The sequence below is a fragment of the Xyrauchen texanus genome, chromosome 12 (genome assembly GCF_025860055.1).
Source record: "Xyrauchen texanus isolate HMW12.3.18 chromosome 12, RBS_HiC_50CHRs, whole genome shotgun sequence".
Taxonomy (NCBI): Eukaryota; Metazoa; Chordata; class Actinopteri; order Cypriniformes; family Catostomidae; genus Xyrauchen; species Xyrauchen texanus.
Window position 1 is genome coordinate 39,518,781 of NC_068287.1, and position 21,327 is coordinate 39,540,107.

The 21,327-nt window shown below is 38.9% G+C and overlaps 1 protein-coding gene across 2 annotated transcripts in view; it reads right to left on the bottom strand.

Annotated features, from left to right (window-relative positions):
- LOC127652397 (protein shisa-9-like) overlaps positions 1–2,528 on the bottom strand; it is a 293,861-nt gene extending 291,333 nt beyond the window's left edge. For both annotated transcript variants that reach the window (XR_007971701.1, XM_052138515.1), the window contains exon 1: positions 2,285–2,528. The gene's annotated coding sequence lies outside the window, so the exon portion shown is untranslated. The remainder of the gene's footprint in view (positions 1–2,284) is intronic.
- Between the last annotated feature and the right edge of the window lie 18,799 nt (positions 2,529–21,327).

Here is a 21,327-nt window from a genome sequence, read left to right on the forward strand (position 1 = left end):
TTGTTTTTGACAAACGCTTGTGTCGGTGTCAATAAAGCTCATTTGGTGTCTTTGGATTGCAAGGTTGTAGAAAGAGGTAGCGTGGCTAATCCAACGGCTCAGCTTGACGTTTGTACAAATCCACTTAGTGTTGTTATTATTGTATTATTAACATGTAATAACATGTAATAAAGCATGAATACTGTAAATATTTGAGCAATTTTGGTCATAATTACCGTATATGTGTTTGAACTGTAGCAGATTGTGTGCATATGCCAGCTTAAGCAATATCTGGACCAGAGTGAGTAACATTAAAATTACTTTCCTAGGTTTAAATTGATTTTTATTTTCACACTAACAGAGTCAGTCTGATAGTTAACTCTATTTTGTCTGAACACTCAACTGTAGCTCTGTCTCACATTGGGAACTTGTGATCAAATATGCTATCTCATCCACACACACACAAACACACTTGCTATCTCTTTCTCTCTCTCTCTCTCTCTCTCTTGTTCTTTTTCATGCATACAATCATTATTTTCTCTCTCCCAGTAGGGAAGAAAAAACCCAAATGAGATTTCTTAAACATCTCAGTTCTTTCACCTAGATAGCAGTGACATTAAATTGCAATTTTTGCTGAAGACTTTTAGGGGGCTTTCACACTAGCACTTTTGGTGCGCACCCCGGTTCGAATGACGTCAGAGTTCGGTTCGTTTGGATGATGTGAACGCTGTCTTCCGAACTCGGGTGCGCACCCGCGAACCGTACTCGGGTCCGCTTAAAAAGGTGGTCTGAGGTACGGTTCATGTGAACTCCAGTACGGTTCGCTGCTGATATGAACGCAATTGAACCAAACCACGGAAGTGAACCGCTATTGATGACGTATAATGTGGTCGTCAGTCTCACACGCGTCACTTTCAAAATGAGCGGAAAGAGTTTACTTTCGTGCGTGCGTGCATGTGTGTGTGTGTGTATACACTTACCTTGACGAAAAGCGGGATTGACGCACACGCACTGCAAGCAGAGAGATGATTTCTGCTTGCCTTCGCAAAAATTGTCTTCGGCGGACAGCCCGCTGTCTTTTGAACGATTTCAGTATTTTTGCGGCAGAGAGACGCAAGTGTGTTTCTGTATCTTGATGTTGAAAACAAAACCAAAGGTTAAAAAAAAGAAGAACAAATGTGAACCGAGCAAGTCTATTCATTGAATTTTGACGCCTTTTCATTTCGCGGTTATCAAGCAACACGATTACGCACCAGCTGCAGCTTGATGACGCAAGAGTACCGCGGTTCGGATACAAATATATAATGTGAACACAGTCCATCGGGGGCAGGGGGGAGGGGGGAGCAATCGAACTCGGGTTCGGAACAGGCAATCGAACCAAGTGTGAAAGCCCCCTTAGACTAAAATCTGCAATCACAAGTCTGAGGTTTCAAAATAAATGTAACATTTTCTGTCAACAATTTGTCTCATTTGTGTCTACTTTTTTTCTTCTAAGGATTTTAAGAACAAACATTTGAGACAAAGTTGATACTTAAAGACTGCTGACTAAAGTCTGAGTATAAAAGAACGGTCTCAGAGAAATAACATTTTCTTGTCGTTCTGGTTTGTTAGGGCCTCTTTTTTCTTGTTTTGCTGCTTTTGCCTTTGCTGTCCTTCTAAATCCATCATACACATTGACAGACACATACAAACAAATGTACTTAGCTGATGATGATATACCATAGACTTCTATTGTTTTTATAGGTTTATAGAGACTTAACCTAATCACACTTCTAAAAGGAAACTAATATATATATATATATATATATATATATATATATATATATATATATATATATATATATATATATATTAGTTATCAGATTTTGCAAATTTCTGGGGATATGTTTGTCCTCAAACTATAGCTAAGTACATACACACACACACACACACACACAAGGGGCTAAGAGGGGCTAAGTATTACTGCTCTTTTTTTCGTCACTTAGAAACCACACACAACAAAAATAATACTCACACTAAAAGACTAAATACCACACCTAATTCACATCCCAACAAGCCTGCAAGGCACCTGATCTGTGTGTGTGTGTGTGTGTGTGTGTGTGTGTGTGTGTGTGTGTGTGTGTGTGTGTGTGTGTGTGTGTGTCTGTCTCTCTCTCTCTCTCTCTCTCTCTTTCTTTTTCTACAGTATGTGGATAAAGCAGAATCTTAGAGCATGGTGCAGATACACCTCTCAGAAAGCAACAGATCAGCTTTCTATAATGGAGGAAATGTTGGTGAAGCATAGAATTTGAATCCAGCAGCTTACCCACACGCTGTTTATGAAAACAGGCATACTGTATATTGATATATGTATAGGATTGTTATAGATATATCTTTATATGTATGTGTTTTCACTGGAGGCTCTGAAGTAGTTCTCCTCAGAATAAAAAGGGAGAGTGGATGACAGATGAGTGAGGAAGACCAACAGATGGAAGGTAATATTTATTCCCCTCTTTTTTTCATCCCAGTGCATTCCCGTCTCTGCGCTTCCCAGCCCGCCAGATTCCGTGTTCCAGGGATGCTGTGTTCCTGTGTGGAGCCAGGAACGAATGATAGTGGCTTGCACTCTTTCTCTCTCTCTCTCCTCTCTCTCTCACTCAGTCTGTCTCGTGAGCGAATAAGCATATTACATTTGCTGACTCCCCCTCCCTCTTTCTCTCTCCCTTACTGTCATTGACACCTTATCCCTCATTTGTCCCTTGTTTTGTTCTCAATATTCCATAATATTATTCTCTTCGTCCCCTTTCTCTCTTGCTTCCCTTGTTTCTCATCTTGTGCCCTCATTTTTCATATATTTAATTTTTAGATTTTATATTTTTGCGGCATTGCTTTAGTTAGCGTGATAACAGCATTCTGTGCTTTAGCTGTTCACAAAAGACAAATTTCTCTCAAGACGCTTTTAAAAGGTGTAACTATTTTTTTTTTAAAGACATAGTACCTTAAAACATGGCACTAATGGCATGAGATACTGAAAAAACATTGCAGTGGTCAAAAATGTCCACGTAGCATGCTCACATAGACAAGTGATTAAAAAATGAACAGATGTATGTAAGAATGCATTCTGCATGCACGGACCCTTTGACAACCTGCACAATAAAACCCTCGGAAAAGTTTAATCTTGAAATTCATTCCATTTAATCTTGTGCCCCGTGTACACATGCATGGACGTTGTATTTTGGCTTCGCTATACGCACATAATTTACATGAATTTAAACTGACCGAATACTGTTCACAACACTCTAGACTGTCATTTAAGGGTTAAACTTCTGGCGCACTGAGTAACAAAACACAACAATATGACATAGATTTCCATGAAGCGCTTCTATGGTGCAGTGCCAACAAAAGTGCCTCTGGCAAAAAACCTCTACGTTTTTTCATTTGGGTGAAAAGAGTAGCAGCTCTAGTTTCTTTTGATATGCCACTTTAAAAAATGTATACATTTTTCACACATCAGAGAGCTGATAAACAAGATGTCCACATATGTGGATTTCGGGACATTATTCGCTTAAAGGTTGAGAAAACAGGTTAGTTATTTTGAATAACTTTCAACATATTTTCAACACATCTGTGGGTCATTTCGCTTCATTTGAATATAAATTTGGTTATACTTTATTTTGCTATCACTGTACAATTCAGTTCTATTCTTTTACATTAGTTGTTAATGCATTCCTATATATACTGTCCAGTTTTACATTGAGAATCAATGGGTTCAGCCAAAAGCTTTCCGATGCTTTATATGGAGTTAGAATGAAAATAAGGTGCATTTTGTGACCAGTGCAGACAGACAACACACTGGAAGTTAAGTTATTCACTAAATAGTGAGCAAGGTCGCATCCAATTTTCATGTATAATTCATGAATGAATTATGCTTATTTCTGATGTAATGTCTGTAATGTCTCAAAAACATGAATTACCAACACTACTGGAAACATAATTTGTCAGCTTATCACCCAACGATGACTAGTGTTACAACTTGATTTGTGAGGTCCACTATTCTATCAAGATTTTTGCACAGGATGCATTCTTGCATCCTTCTGCACTCATTTTTAATCATGTACATTTTTTTCAGTATCTCACAGCATGAGTGTTATGTTTTTTTAAATATTGGAAATAACAGCACGTACAAGATGCCGATAATTCGTATGATCTTGTGAAATCGTCAGATACCCTTCGACTTGGCTTGTACAAAAAGGAACGACTTTTAATCACAAAGAGACCAACCAGTCAAACAGAATTTCAAAACAATGCAGGCACTAAATTGTAGCTCGCCCCAACACATTATTTTAAGAAAGGAAATTGCTTGAACAAATTTGGTTACTTATTCAATATTTATTTATGCAAAAAAATTACTGATGTTCGTTTGTCGATGTGATGTTTTTGAACAAGCCAACTTGTATGATTTAGACAACTCGTACTGTTATTACGACTTGTCATGCTGAGTTGACTTTAGTCAATCAGGCAACCTACTGACAAATTGATTTTCAAATTATGCATCCCTACTTCTGTTTCCTCTTTTCTTCGCCTCAACCTGCTCTCACCGTCTCCAAAACTTGCTATCCCTTTTCAACCTCAATTATCAATTTCTCTCAATCTCTCTCTCGCTCTCTTTCATACTGAAAATAAAACCCTGTGGTTCAACTGATGACTGCAGCAGGGTTTACTGAAGCAGCAGGGCACAGATCTCTGGTGTGTGTGTGTGTGTGTGTGTGTGTGTGTGTGTGTGTGTGTGTGTGTGTGTGTGTATGTGTGAGCTTGTATTTATCACTTTGTGGGGACCAAATGTCCCCATAAGGATAGTAAAACCCGAAATTTTTGACCTTGTGGGGACATTTTGTCGGTCCCCATGAGGAAAACAGCTTATAAATCATACTAAATTATGTTTTTTGAAAATGTAAAAATGCAGAAAGTTTTCTGTGAGGGTTAGGTTTAGGGGTAGGGTTAGGTTTAGGGGATATAATATAAATTTTGTACAGTATAAAAACCATTATGTCTATGGAAAGTCCCCATAAAACATGGAAACACAACATGTGTGTGTGTGTGTGTGTGTGTGTGTGTGTGTGTGTGGCATGTTTATGGTGCTCTTTTAGGGGTTTGGTTGAGATGATGGGCATAAAGAGGCAGGGGATTAGAGGAACGAGGGATCGTGGAGCTGAGGAGAGATGGAAGAGTGAAATGAGATATATGGACTGAGGAGAGAATTCTTATGCGAATCTGACAAAAAAATGCCACATTTCACCTCAAAATTGTATTTAATATATATTATCATTATTATTATTTACCATTTTAGGGTAAAATATGACCATTTCTTGACTATTTTTGTGGTATTCACCAGACAATGGACCAGATGAACAATAGAATTTACGTTCACACATTTGGCAGACGCTTTTATCAAATTAAAGCAACTTACAATGCATCCAAAATAGGTCTAAACATTTTATCAGTACAGTATTTATTTTCCCAAGGAATCGAATCCATGACCAAGTGCAATGCCCTACCAGTTGAGCTACAGGAACCGAGAAAACAGCAGCGCAGAAAAGAAAATAAACAAGGTCAAATACAGAACAGCTGGAACAGAGGCAGAATAATTTGCATATATTATAAAGCTTTTGTTTTTGTGCGTTGTGGTTGTCGGTGGGTCTGTGAGCTCTGATAGCTTTTAAATATTTCAGACTCATTAAAACGGGATAATATTACAGCACTCGTGAAAGGCTGCGGACACGTGAGTCCCTGTCTTTCTTGGTCTCCCTCTCCTCCCCTCCAATCTTCACAAACAAAAATCAGTCTTGAGGAATTTTCTCCAGGTCTGTGTATTGAATTATTGCTCTGATGTAGCGGCACCAATGCTCTTGGCACCACGGGGAAGGAATGGATGAATCCAGCAGTCTTGTGGGAGTATTAGGGGGCAATGAGCGCTCAGACCAAAAGAAACGTATCTTTAATCATTTCAGAATTCCTCGCTCCCTTTCTTCTCTCTCTCTCTCTCTCTCTCTCTCTTTGACCAGATCATGCCATTTCTCTTCTAGATGAAGAGATGTGGCCTTGGTTAAACCCCTGTACTCATTTGCGTCTGTGCTCATCCGGCCATTCGCTTCATCTCTTTAAGGCTTTGAGCTCTGCAGGTCTGTGATTTTTTTTTTCTGCACAGAACATAAGAGGTTTTGCTAACATTAGAATAAAGAAATAAGCCAAGAGGGGTAGTAAGTACAGTGATTTTACCATGATAAAAAAAATAGTGCTGGAAGTTATGACACCAATCAGGTTTTAGAGCTGGAACTGTACAGTATTTGTTTTATAGACGTGCATAGCAAATTCAATGGTGTTAAAATCCCAGTGTTAAGGCATTTCAGAGTAAAGTGTTAGAGTTTTAGTGTTAGATCTAGTGAAATGAACACTATTAGGTTCTAGCTAGGGTGTAAAATCACAGAGTTACAGGTAACCAACACCTGCCAGTGTTATTGTCAACATCCGGGCATTTGGGCAGTGCTGTGGCTGAGGAGACGTGCTTCCCTATCAGTGATAAAATTATGGAGAAAGGAGCTCTTAGCGCTATATTATGTACAAAGCAAGCCCAGATGGGACTTGTAAGGTGCATTTTAATTACCACAGAAGCAAGTCAAGTCTTAACTGTCACCAAAACGCAGAATGAGACGTTTTTGTCTGGAAGCGCTTTTCATGGTGAGTTCAAAGCTTGACGCTGATGTTGACGCTCTGAATGCTCACGAATGCAGCTTCACTATTTGCTGTACCAAAGCAGATAGCCACATTCTACCAGCAGAAATATTGTGGAGGATGAGAGTTTAAGAGATTTTATGATCATTTTGATTCAATTAGTCAAACTCTCACTTAGACCTTGGGAAACGTTTAATGTAACTCAAAGTGGTGCCATTTTAGTGCATTTCTTGTGGAAGGCTTGGTTTGGAAAATGTTAATAAAGCATTATGTTGTTACACATTGTTTTGTTTTCTTTCCTAAGATGGAAACAAATTTATTTTGACAAGAAAATAAGTACATATAGTGTCAAATTTCAGCACTTTCAAAATCTGTGATTAATCGCAACTAATCACAAAATTTGTTTGATTAATCGTGATTAACAATTTAATCGACTGAAATAATATTTGTTACTGACATTGTTGATGCATTGAAACATAATGGAGCACAAGTCTGATAGAATTGTAAACATTCTAAAATAAACATATTTTATATTTTACTTATCATATATTTTACTTCCAATCATAATCGAGTTGTTACAGCAGTGTGTTTTAATAATCTCATGTGGATTCCAATCATATAATGAGGCATAAAGCAGATTATTGGCAGGTGAAGATGATAGGTGTACAGCTCTTCTGCAATTACATCTACAGAACTGTCAATAATCATATACAGTAATCCTCTATTTATTTACAATAAATATCTCAGCAATCACCTGATTCGTTTTATGCTTGATATGTAATTGATCCTACTATGGGAAGTCCCTGTCATGTGGGCACTGAGATATGCATGATGTCATAACTTCCTCTTTATCTTGGAAAAGAAATGTAAAAAAATATATAGTTAGAATGTGAATCTAGTAAGTTTTTCTGTAAAAATAACTCCACTGACTAACCCCGGATTATTAAAGAATAAATACAATTTACTATTTAATTACATGTACTTTATAAAGATGAAAAAGAATGATTGGTTTTACAGGAAATATTTTATAACCATTTATAGCACACAAATCTTTCATTCAACTTGGAGTGTAAAAGAGCAAAATGAATTAATCTCAGCCTGTTTTAAACTTCACTCTAAAAGTCTCATTCTGCTGTGTTGTCTTCAAACACCAGCACACCCCTGTTTCTGTCTCCTCGTGTAGTGGGCCAAGCTCAAGCTCTGGGTCAATGAGCAGCATTGTCAGTTAAATATCAAAGCTTCCCATGAATGTGAAGAGATGATGAACAGTTGCAAAGTTCTGCAGCCAAGTGTAAGTAAATTATCTCTACTATTAGTGTGCAGACATAGTAATGTTCTGAGCTAAAGTTATCATATTTAGTAAATGATGTAATGGCTCTAACACAGTATGTTTTAATCTGTTCAGCTAATTAAACAGATTCTAATGACAACCTGATGAGACAATGGTGCTTGAATATAAGGTGGGACACTGACTGACTTAGAAGCAGATGATTAACATCCTTGCAGTACTTATGGTTGAAACTGAGGGGTAAGCTTATGTTCCACGAGCTACACAGTACATATATATTTATCCAAACATCCAGGTCTCTATAGTTTTGTAAGCAAAAAGTATTTGGACTATAGTGTAAAATTGTTTACCTGTTCATACCATTTTCTTTTTTTAATCTAAAGATCAGGTAATCAGTTGTATCTCTCCAAACAAATACTAACAAATGTCCAGTTTCAATTTTTCAACTTGTGCAACCACTATATACAATGAGGGGGACAAGGCTATAAGGCAGTGTTGTATGGACAACCACTGATCTAGGCTGTAAAATGTAATGAAACAAATATCAAACTTGTCTCTCTATTACAATGCATATTTTGCATTTCTTGCCATGCCGTATATTTCCAGGTGACATTGTATATTTCAGACTGATCAGATAATTGCTTGCACAAATCTAGTTTGTGGCAAAGAATATGTAAAATGTGGACAGCCTATGTCATGTAGATAATAATTTAGTTGGTTGAATTCTTGTAAACTTTAAAAGAACCTTGAATTTTTACAAACCAATAAGTACTTAGGGCCTTTATCACATTTAGAGCATTATATAACAATATATTGTATTATTCAGGGATATTTATATTCAAATTAAGCCTATTTGCAGCAGAAACCGCTGCCAAACTGTTTGAAATGTGTTCGAATCTCAATCAAGAAACAATCAGAGAAGCAGGGACCCTGACTTCCTCATGAGCTCTTGAACATTTGCTGAAGTCTGCAAGGAATCAATACACTGAATCGCTTGAATGAGCATCCAGGTACAGTGTTAATGGCCAAATTTATATTTATAGTTTGAGTTGAATCTCTATACCGAATACTTAACATGTTACTTTTTAAAAACGTATGGATAATAAAGTGAAAGTAGGGCATTTCAATCAAAAAGTAATTTAGTCTGAAAATGCATATTGATGGCAAACTCTCTTGCTTCTGACAGAATGGGACTATGGCATGCCATCTTTCCTGCTACTTTGCACATACTGCCACCTCAGCCTGTCAGAAAGAAAACAAGATCAGTGCAGCTCAGACCATGGGTCATCTAGGTGATTACAATACTTTTTGAAATGTGAAACAAACTAAATTGTTATAATACGTTAATATTTCACAAGAGGGTAGAACTCATTGTATGGTATTTTTCTTTCCCCCCCCTAGTCTTGCAGGAGCCTAAGGAACACATTGAGAACCAGGATCAGCAAGCAGGTAACTAACAGTTTTTATGTTGTGATGGACAACAAACGGTTGTATATCATACAGATCTTGTTTGCACTGATTCATTGACAGCCAGATTGAGATGCCAGCGTTTGCAAATTTCCGAGAAAGAAGTTTTTTGTTTCACAAATAGAGACTACATTTGTAGAGCACTTTCAAGCTTAAGATCAAGAGCTCAACTTGTTAGTTAATATGCCTGGTCAACTGCAGTAGTAGAAGTCCTTTCTCAAGATGCTTTATGGAGCCAATTTATTTTTCTAAATTGGACCAGACATTTGTTTCAAGTGTACATGATACCTCATTCATGCAGTCATATACAGGGGGTTTTGAGTGCCCTGTAAAAAAAATAAAAATTGTGAAGTGTGCAGAGGAAACAATACATGTATTTGTTGTTTTTTCAGTATCTGTTTGGAGTGGGCCCTGCGATGGACTGGCGACCTGTCCAGGGTGTCCCCCGCCTTTCGCCCAATGTTAGCTGGGATAGGCTCCAGCCCCCCGCGACCCTGTACACAGGATAAGCGGTTGACGATGGATGGATGGATGGATGGATGTTTGGAGTGGTTTGTGATGGGAGGGTGGAGTGCAAATGTAAATTGTAAATGGTCTGCACTTATATAGTGCATTTTAAACCTTAATGGTATTCAAAGCGCTTTACACAGTCTCCCAATCACCCATTCACACACCAATTGCGGCAGAGCTGCCATGCAAGGTGCTAGCCTGCCATTGGGAGCAACTCGGGGTTCAGTGTCTTGCCCAAGGAGACTTCGGCATGTGGAGTCATGTGGGCTGGGAATCGAACCACCAACCCTGCGATTACTGGCCGACTCGCTCTACCAACTGAGCCACAACCTCCCACAAATGTAAACTCTTACAAGGAATATCTACCATACTGTTGTAATGACACCAACTCGGGAGCTGACACAAACCCAGAAGCAAGAGTTTATTGCACTGAACACAGGAAAAGCAGATAAGCAATGTGAAGGGAGTATTCAGGTAAGGTGAAATGTCTTAAGTCATACAATGAACTAAGGCAGAAGGCACATATCCACAAATGGTTCATTCCAAACCAACATGTGCCCAAACAGGTAACTTAAAACTTCAGACAGGGTCAAAGGCGAGTCACTTTCATAAACTGAGCAGCAGGTTTGTATAGAAAAGACATAAAAGTACATTCAGAGTTCTCTAAGTCACGTTTCCAGAACATTCAGAGAAGTTCGTTGAATAACAGTTAAATCTCAAACAGGTGAGCAGATATGTAGTAAACTCAGGTTTCACAAAGTAAATTATCTTGCATGTCTGGAGCGAATGGTTGACAAACATGTGAGGTTAACACAGGTGAGTAGGTATGCCGTATTCTCAGTCACTTATCTTGTATATCCAGAACAGATTGTTGACAATCATGGAAGTAATAAACAGAAAAGCAGTATTCCAGAGTGACTGGGAAGTCCAAGGTGCCTACCACGAGGACAGTGTGAGTGTGGGGTTTAACTGTGGCTCAGTATTAAATTAGTAGCTCTTATTAACTCCAATTTAGTATCACTAATTTCAGTGTTATAATGTACACTCTGAGTAAAGTACATATTTAATACAGAGGAAGAGAACACTTTGAGAGTTAAATATACACTGCTGTCAAATATACAAATAAACTGTTCAAATGTGCTCTCTGAGTGATGTAAATATTTAACACTTTAAAAAGTGTGTCATATATAGGGGGAGGGAGTCATCCATACATTTTTGGTGTGTTGAAACTGACTCAAACTGAGATAAATGTACATTTGTTTGTTTGTTTGATTGTTTGGCTGTGTGTATCTCAATATTTCCTCTCTCTCGTTTTCATTTCCTTATCTCTTATTGTGACTAAACAACACCAATACTCCATCCGTTTGATCTTTTTCACCTCCACCAACTGCATCCCTCACTCTTTCTCTCTCTCTCACTCTGTTTGTCAGGATCTGTCACTCAGTATAAATTACTTTTGACTTCAGGCTCAGAAGGAAAGAAAGTGTGGGGGAAAGGAGAGCGAGTGAGTAGGGGGAATAGTGCAATGGGAGAATTCTTTAAAGAAAAAGAGAGCAGATCTTGTAAGTGTAATATTGTAGGACAGAAGTTAAGACAGTTTACAACCTATTTACACATCAAACAGTGCTGAAATCCAATACAGTGACTTTGTAATAACATCAAACCTCAATGTGACTTGTGACCCAACGTCATGACTTTATGAGGCAACCTCACTGGTTCTTGTTAAAGGTGCTCTCAGAAACACAAAGATGACACAACAAAAAAGTCTTTGTGTCATCTTGGATCTACAGTGACACCTGTACACTTTGATCTAAAAGACCACCCCTCCTCCCAACGTCTTACCACGGCGGATGTGAGGAAAACTCTACGTAGAGTCAACCCACGGAAGGCTGCTGGACCAGACAACATTCCTGGCAGAGAGCTCAGAGGATGTGCAGACCAGCTAGCAGATGTTCTTACCGACATCTTCAACGTCTCTCTATGCAGCGCTGTCGTTCCAACGTGCTTCAAGGCCACCGCCATCATCCCCATGCCGAAGAAGTCTTCAGTGTCTTGCCATCCCGTTGCACTCACACCAATCATCATGAAGTGCTTCGAGAGGCTCGTCATGAGGCACATTAAGACCCAGCTGCCCCCCTCACTAGACCCACTGCAGTTTGCGTATCGTCCAAACCGTTCAACGGACGACGCCATCGTCACAACCCTCCATCTGGCCCTCACCCACCTAGATGAAAAGGACTCATACGTTCGAATGCTGTTCATAGAATTCAGCTCAGCATTCAACACAATCATTCCTCAGCACCTGATTGGAAAGCTGAACCTGCTGGGCCTGGACACCTCCCTCTGCAACTGGATCCTGGACTTCCTGATTGGGAGACCTCAGTCAGTCCGGATCGGTAACAGCATCTCCACCACCACCACACTGAGCACGGGGGCCCCCCAGGGCTGTGTGCTCAGTCCACTGCTGTTCACTCTGCTGACTCATGACTGTGCAGCAATGCACAGCTCGAACCACATCCTCAATTTCAGATGACACGACCGTGGTGGGTCTCATCAGCAAGAACGACGAGTCCGCATACAGAGAGGAGGTGCAGCGGCTAACGGACTGGTGTAGAGCCAACAACCTGTCCCTGAATGTGGACAAAACAAAAGAGATGGTTGTTGACTTTAGGAGAGCACAAGGTGAACACTCTCCACTGAACATCGACGGCTCCTCTGTGGAGATCGTCAAGAGCACCAAATTCCTTGGTGTTCACCTGGCGGAGAACCTCACCTGGTCCCTCAACACCAGCTCTATTACCAAGAAAGCCCAGCAGCGTCTCTACTTTCTTCGAAGGCTGAGGAAAGCACATCTCCCACCCCCCATCCTCACTACATTCTATAGAGGGACTATTGAGAGCATCCTGAGCAGCTGCATCACAGCCTGGTTTGGGACTTGCACCGTTTCGGACCGCAAAGCCCTGCAGAGGAGAGTGAGGACAGCTGAGAAGATCATCGGGGTCTCTCTTCCCTCCATCAAAGACATTTACAAAAAACACTGCATCCGCAAAGCAACCAGCATTGTGGACGACTCCACACACCCCTCACACAAACTCTTTACCCTCCTGCTGTCTGGCAAGAGGTACCGAAGCATTCGGGCCCTCACGGCCAGACTGTGTAACAGCTTCTTCCCCCAAGCCATCAGACTCCTCAATACTCAGAGACTGGTTTGACACACACACACACACACACACACGTGTCCTGAGTTGCACTTTAATTACTGTCACTTTATAACTGTCTGCTAGATCAATAACTGCTATGTGCATAGAACATTATCTCATAGTATGTTATGTTTATGTTTTTAGAAACTGTCATCTTTTTGCACTACTGTGTACTGGTCGGCGCTGCACTGTCTATTGTCCTGTTCATTGTCAGAAATTTCTTGTACTGTCCCGTACTTTTTGCACATGTTTGCACGTGCACTTTATATAGGTATATATAGGTATTTTATATAGGTAACTTGTTTCTTCTCATGTGGTCCTGTGTTTGTCCTATGTTGTTTTTATGTAGCACCATGGTCCTGGAGGAACGCTGTCTCATTTCGCTGTGTACTGTACAAACTGTATATGGTTGAAACGACAATAAAAAACACTTGACTTGACACCTAATAGCTCAGATGCAGCATCATTCAAAATCAATAGTTTTTAGTTACAGATGCTATTGTAGAAATTCACTGTACACATTCAGCCATGATTCATTTAATCAATGAGTGAAAGTATCCAATAACAGGACGGTTACTGAGATTAAGTGAGTAGTATTCTGCTGGTCATGTGATTCTAACATGGCAGCCCCCATGTGCGGACCCTCTTCATGTAGAGTAAAACAGCTTTTATAAGATTACTGATATGACTGAGTCATATGAGTCTTCATTTTAATGTGATTGGTTATACCTATGTTTAAAAATGACTTAATTTCTTTGAGTAAAACTTTTTTAACGAGTAAACATTTTTTGAGTGCACCTTTAAATTCCGTCATAACATTTGGTCACAAGGTCAACATTTCCTTGTGTGTTTTGCAGACAAGAGAAAGTCATACCGGTTTGGAACGAAATGAGGGTGAATAAATGAAATTTTTTGGTAAACTATCCTTTTAAATGACCTCATCTAAATGATGACATACCATAGACTTGTTTTTTTATATAAAGTTAATTATAATCACCCAAAACCTCAAAACATTTAGCATTTAAAGAACTACATTTAAAAACAATATTTATTTTCCTTAATTTTTACATGAGGATGTCCCAAAGTGAGGCTTTGTCAGATCTACGTTACCTCTGGGGACAAATGTATTCTCAAAGTATAGCTAAATATAACCACACACACAAATATCCTTCTCTCATAAATATGGTGGAGTCACTCGATGCCACCTATTGATTTGTTCCACAGGTCCAAATCTTGTTGCCCTTCCATTGAAGCCTGTAAAGGATGACCTAGATGCAGTCTATAAATGTATTAAGTGTGTTTTGTGTATATGCACATAAGTTGTGTCTAGGACTCACATAGAGACCACTGTTCACAAACCAATAGATTTTCTTTGGATAAAATCAAGACCAACACTTTTTTTCTCCTGAATATTTTTTAATATTCGGTTTCACTCAGAAATACTTAATTACTAAATATGTTTCGGAAGTAAAATGTGTTTCATTTTGACTATGGGACCTATTTTCAGAGCACTAGCGCCAAACGCTACGCGATAAGTTATACCTGCAAATTCAATGGGCATGGCCATGAAGTTTTGGTATTTTCGTGCAAGCATGCGCAAGTGGGTTTGGTGAAATTACGCGTGCAAAGCACTAATGGGCTGGGTCAAGTGAAATTTAATTCAGAGGTTCTTCTCCGGCAACGTTTGCATCCTATTATATAGTCCATTCTCTGTCAAGCACTTGCGATATAAACAAAGAACATTCTTAAGGAGTTGGTAGTGTAAATGGACTGTGTGCAATTAATTTTAAGAATAAAATATGGAGTTACATTCTTTTGTGCATTAATTGCATCCCTGTTGAATTTCAGGTATATATCTATAACAGTCACACTCCTTTTATATGCATGGAAAATGTGGTTCTTGTCAGGATTTGGATTTACACTCAGTTAAATTATAGAGAATGTAAATGTAAGCGCAGCGTAGTTCTGGCGGGAAGAACTAGCAACTGTATATCATCGCACCATTAGCTAGGTAACTCCTAGCCAATCACATGTAAGCCATTGCTTTATATGTCTGCTCACAATCTTTCACGTTGCTGTTTCAGTGTGCTAACACGGCAACCTCCACCACCCCACCACCACCAGTTGAGTCCCGTCTTGCATGGGGGTAGGCCCCTGCCTCCTATCTCCGGCAGGATATGACTCAAGTCTGCAAGTCTTCCTGATAGAAGTATTATTAATCATTTTCACACACAAATCACGGTTAGTGTTAACAGTGATTGTTTTAGAATGCACTTCTACCGGTCGATTTTGATTTAGAAAAATGTCATTAATTTAATCAAAATTCTAAATTCAAACGACAAAATAACGAAGAGGTCAGAAAAATCCAAACATTTTACTCTTTTACTTCTTCCACTGGCCACTTTTGCAGTGACTGAAAAATCCCTCTACGACAACAGGTGGAAAAATACCAATACAAATTAGATCATAAATACAACTGTAAATATAAACATAATAATAATAATAATAGAAAAATAAACCACAACCTCAATATAGTTTGACACAAATCTCATAAGTATTTGTTTCATTAAACGGCTACAACAGTGATTGTCATGATTTTAGAGTTTGGACATTTATTGCCACCTGCTGGTGGAATCTCCAAACTGCAAATGGAGGAACTGTGTTTAGTCTTTGTGCTGAAAACAGACGTCCTTTTGAAACGTCTTAGCGCAATAACCTATTTCCCAGGAAAATAGCAAATTGCGCTTTGCGGCACTTTATTAACATACAATAAACCATACCTGTCAACACTCCCGTTTTTCCCGGGAGTCTCCAGTATTTCACACCCATTTTCCCGCCCCCCTCCCGTTTTGTTATTTCTCCCGGGAAACGGCCGTAATTTGTATGGCCCAAACCTCGTTATATTATAATCACATCAATATATTATTCCAAGGTTGTCCAGTTGCCAGATCTTGTATGAATCTCATCCTACTCACACAATCGACACATCATACAAATTTCAACCCATTTGTGACCTCAACCTGGCAACCTGCAACCCAGCTGCGCTGTTGATATCTGCGCAGGTAGTTTTTGAATCAAGCATCACTGGTAGATGGGAGTAGAAGACTCAGGTGGTGCACCGGCGAATAAAAACTAACAAAATATACATGTAAATTTAACAACAGCTGGACGGAAGAATTTAATTAAAAATTTAAAAACACATCTCAAAGCCATATTGACAATACAAACGCCTTTTGCAAAGTGTGTCGCACTGATTTTAATATCGGACATGGTGGGAAAAATTACGTTACTCAGCACGTTAAATCACAACGGCACAATTTGTATGTTTTTAGACTGCCTCTGCCATCCAGCACCCCGCCACCAACCCCCGCTCAGAGGTCTCCCACAGTTTGGTACCCAAATGTTGACAGGTATGCAATAAACCCAGAGTTTGCACACATACACCCACAGATAGCGCAAAAATTCCCATCCACACCCACTTGCGCTGACACCAAAATTGTACTTAGAATTAGTGCTCTCGTGAATTTTGGATGAGGCAATGTTGTATTGAATCCAGTCAACAGAACATTCATAACATTATTTCCTTTTGTGCTCTGCAGAACAAAGTCAGTTATACAGATTTGAAATGACATGAGAGTGAGTAAATGATGACAGAATTTTCATGTTTTTGGTGAACTATGCCTTTAAAGACTCTAAATATTTAACTCTAAATCAGAATGTTGGATGCTGTATAAGTGTGTATGTCTATCTGTCCACCTGTTGGTTCTATCCAGATTCCCATCTATATTTCAGTCTCTCTCATCATGCATAATTTCTGCATCCATTTCTTGTTTCTTCTCCATCAGAAAAAGTAGTTTCGGTTTGTTTGTTTTGATTTGTGTGTGCTTCTGTGACATATAATCCCTCATGTTTGTTTTTCAAAGATACGTCTGTGCAGCTCCCCAGAGAGCAAAAGCATTATATTTTTGGAGAGAGACAGAGTGAGAGAGAGAGAGAGAGGGAGAGAGAGAAGTTGGAAAATGTGTCTGTAATCAAACTCCTCCCTCCCTCCCTCTCTCTCTCTCTCTCTCTTCCAAACAAGCTCATCTCTCTCTCTCTTGATCCCTCTATTTCCATCAGCTAAACTCCCCAATCGCTTTAGACCTTTATTCCTCATCATTCTTTCTTTCTAGGGTGATGTACTATTCTTATTTTTTGCTCTCTTACCTCTGCTCTCACTCTTTGCCTTAATTTGCTTCAAACAGCCTGAAAAAAAATCTTGTTTGAGAAAGAAACTGAGACTAACAGACATTGTGGAAACTTGAGGGTTCCATTGCTCTTTGATCAGTCCAACAATTTACTGAGATCATTAATATATTGATCTAAAACAGACTAACTAATGTATTATTCAAATAGCAAATCTGACTTATTTTAAGCCAGTAAGGCAGCCAGAAGCACGTGTAATTCTTCGATTAGTCTCATGTTCTTTAAAAACAGTGAGTCAATGGGATTATTTTTGTGTTTTGTTTTAATTTTGGACTTTTGTGTTTCTGTTTAAAGAGAGCATTTTGAAAAAAAGAGCATTTTGAGAGACAAAGTTGTCTCCATGTATGCAACCCTTGGCGGCGCCACTTTGCGTTCAACTGATATTTCACGGAAAAACAGAAGTAAACATTTGCGATCTCATGCATTTTATTGGACAACATTTTTTTTATCATATAAAAGTTGACCCCCTGATGCTGATTTTCCTAAGAGAACAGTCTATTTACATGTGCAAAATACATGTACAGATGTGGACTGTCTTTGCATATTGACTGTAATTTGCATCATGTGCACTATAATATTGCAGATGTTGTGACACGGTGAAAACTGAAGTATCCTTTGGCCTTTAAAAACAGCAGAAATAACGGCCCATTTAATTTTGAGGGTCATAGAAAGGGTATTAAATAGTCATGGAAAACTTATGCCTGTTTTGGTCCAAATCAACCTGCATAACTCAATTTTAAGTGGACCTCTGGAGGAAATTTTTTTTACTGAAAAATATTAAATGACCCCTTAACAAAGAGAGACAATAAGAAAATGGCAGGGGTTGTACCTTATCCTTAGAGATCCGCTCACACACACCGATGAAATTGCAGCTCACATTTCAGACGTCACAGAGGTAGAGGAGTTAGAGAGAGAGGAAGGAGAAAAGGAGGACTTAACTAGTGGTAAGAGAGATTTCCATGTCAGCAGGAAGTATCAAATCCTATATGATATCCCTGCATCCTAACAGCTGGAATAGTAACAAGCAATGAGACAGTGACCTAGAAACACAAAGAAAAGAGGAAAAATATCCAACAGCACTACAATATGATCATGAAAGACAGCAAAAATCTTAATAATTTATGGAAAATAATAATTCTGTACTTCCCTACACACAAATACACAAAGACAGTCATTCTATAACATATATAAATTAAGGCTAAAGGGAATGCAGGAAACTCATTAACCCCTAAAGCCCTAATTACACACACGTAAAAAATGTATGGTATTTTTCAACAACCACTTGTTTGATCTCCACAAAATAGGTGTCATTTTAAAGCTTCGACTTTTAACTTTAAAATGAATATAGCTGATCTGACCAATTCTAAAATACTGCTTTTAAAGTATTTAAAATACAGAAGTATTACATTTTTATAATTTGCAAATTTGCGATCACATCAATCATATTTAGAACCATTGAAAAGAAAAAATAAGATCACACATCCATTTGTTATATATCTTTGGAAAGGTCTTGATAAGTAGAATATAACAAGCCAACTTGTTTCACTTACAGACCAAACTACAGGGAGTATTAGCATGTGAAATCCACATGTATAGTAAACAGATAAATAGAATTAGTCACATTTTGGTTTATTACTTAATGAAAAATAAACATTATATAGAAAATGGCATATCACAACTTACAGAAGACAATTCTGAATCAAACAAATCCACACTCAACGTAATATGTTACACTCTAAAATATTCCTCAAAGAGTGTCATGTCAAGCTATGGTGGCTAATGGCATCTCTATAGCGATGTTTTTTCTGGGATAAATTCACTGAAACACGATCCTTCAGAGATGTGTTAGATAATTATCATTGCATGTGTAAAGAGGGTTAGTATGAATATTTGGATGGAGGCAATATCCCACGTGAGTGAGCGGAGCCAGAGCGCACAAGATAGACCGACTGCGCACGAGAGGCGCTCAACCTACATTTTTTGAGTGACGGAATAATGTGCCCATTTTACATTGAGTTACTTCTTTGATAGAAGTTTAAGTATTTTTATATATTCTGAGAGGTTTGCATTTATAGTTTTCAGATATTCAGTTTTAATGTTCATTAAAACACCCTGAATACTTGCTTGGAGAGGTTTTTGGACTCTTGGAGTAACGAAAGACAACTAGCGTTCTAAATGCTGTAACTTTTGATTCCTTTGTAGTATAAACATCTTTACCAGGTACACTTGACATTTTGATGAACACAATTATTATAATTTTTTTATATAATTAATTTATTACTTTTATTATTTGCATCCTAAGATATATTATGTAAAAAAAGAAAAACAACTAAAATATTTGCCTGTCCCGGACCCTGCCTCCCGGCGCCCCCCGGATGCCCTTAGCTGGGTGTCCGGTCCTGGGGCCCGGAGCGGGTCGGTGTCCAACTTCTTAGAGGGACAAGTGGTGTTCAGCCACGTGAGATGGAGCAATAACAGGTCTGTGATGCCGTTAGATGTCCAGGGCTGCACACGCACCACAATGGGTGGATCAGCGTGTGTCTACCCTGCACCGAGAGGCGCGGGTAACCCAATGAACCCCACTCGTGATCGGGACTGGGGATTGCAACTATTTCCCATCAACGAGGAATTCCCAGTAAGCGCGGGTCATAAGCTCGCGTTGATTAAGTCCTTTGTACACACCGCCCGTCGCTACTACCGATTGGATGGTTTAGTGAGGTCCTCGGATCGGCCCCGCCGGGGTTCCTTGCGGGCCTTGACGGAGCACCGAGAAGACGTTCAAACTTGACTATCTAGAGGAAGTAAAAGTCGTAACAGGCACCCACATGGCTTGATGTGTTGAAGCCTGCCGACCTCCCGGTCCCACACGAACAACAGCAGAGGGAGTCAGGGGAAAGAGTTGGGGACTACTGTTGGTAAGTTTTCTCAGCAGTGTCTAAAACTGAAAATCTTTGAATTGTTCCTAATCGAATTTTTCATTTTTCAATTAAATGAATCCATGCAATTAACCCAACTTGTTTTTTTTTTCTTACAGTTAAGAACATTTATTTTCTGTTTGCCCTTTAAAAAGTACATCTTTCAAAAATGCCTTCAGGGGGAAAGGGGTTAATGTATGTGCCAGGACACTCAAAACACAACATACTGTATGTCTGCCTGAATGTGTATGGCTGTTGCAGTGGTTCTGAGAGGTAACAGTATGCAGTCAGCATACTAATTAAAGCACCACCGCTAAAAATATAACAACTTCAAATTATACTGTATATTTAATAAAAATGCATATATTAAATTGGTCAACCTCAGTAGAGTTATTTGATTGTTGGACAACTAATTGAGCATCCCATGCAGCATTCTTATATGTGCAATATTTGTTAAAGTATCTGTAAATAAATACATAAAAAATAGCCCTGAGTGCAAACTCTAAATTAAACTAGGTTGTATAATGCTCTAGTTTGGATATCTGTCATGCTGTCAAATTCTGAGAGGGGACTATATCCAGTCCTTGTTTGCTAAAACAAGGTTTACTTCTTGCTGTGGTTGTCACTGGTTCACAGAATGAGATTCCAATTTCTTACAGGAGAGTAAATGGCAGTAAATGTCAGATGGAGGCTATTTAATTGTGGAGCAAAGCATCCTGGGAAGCAGGCTGGAAATGGCTGTCAGATGCTGTTTAACTTGTCTTATTTTAAAATGATGAGATCTATTTTAGTGCAGAGATTACCTGGAGACAAGAAAAACAGCAGAAGAGAGGGAGAGATATGGCAAGCATGAGGGTAGCTAATTAAGTCATATTTACAGATTTTAATAAATTAATACATTTGTAGCATCTTCTTTCTTCCATAATTTGGCTCTCAACAGCCACTGCAGACAAACTGACAGGCAGCTGTACAAACTAAATGAGTGAATCTCACAACTAGGTCATATATTGAAATG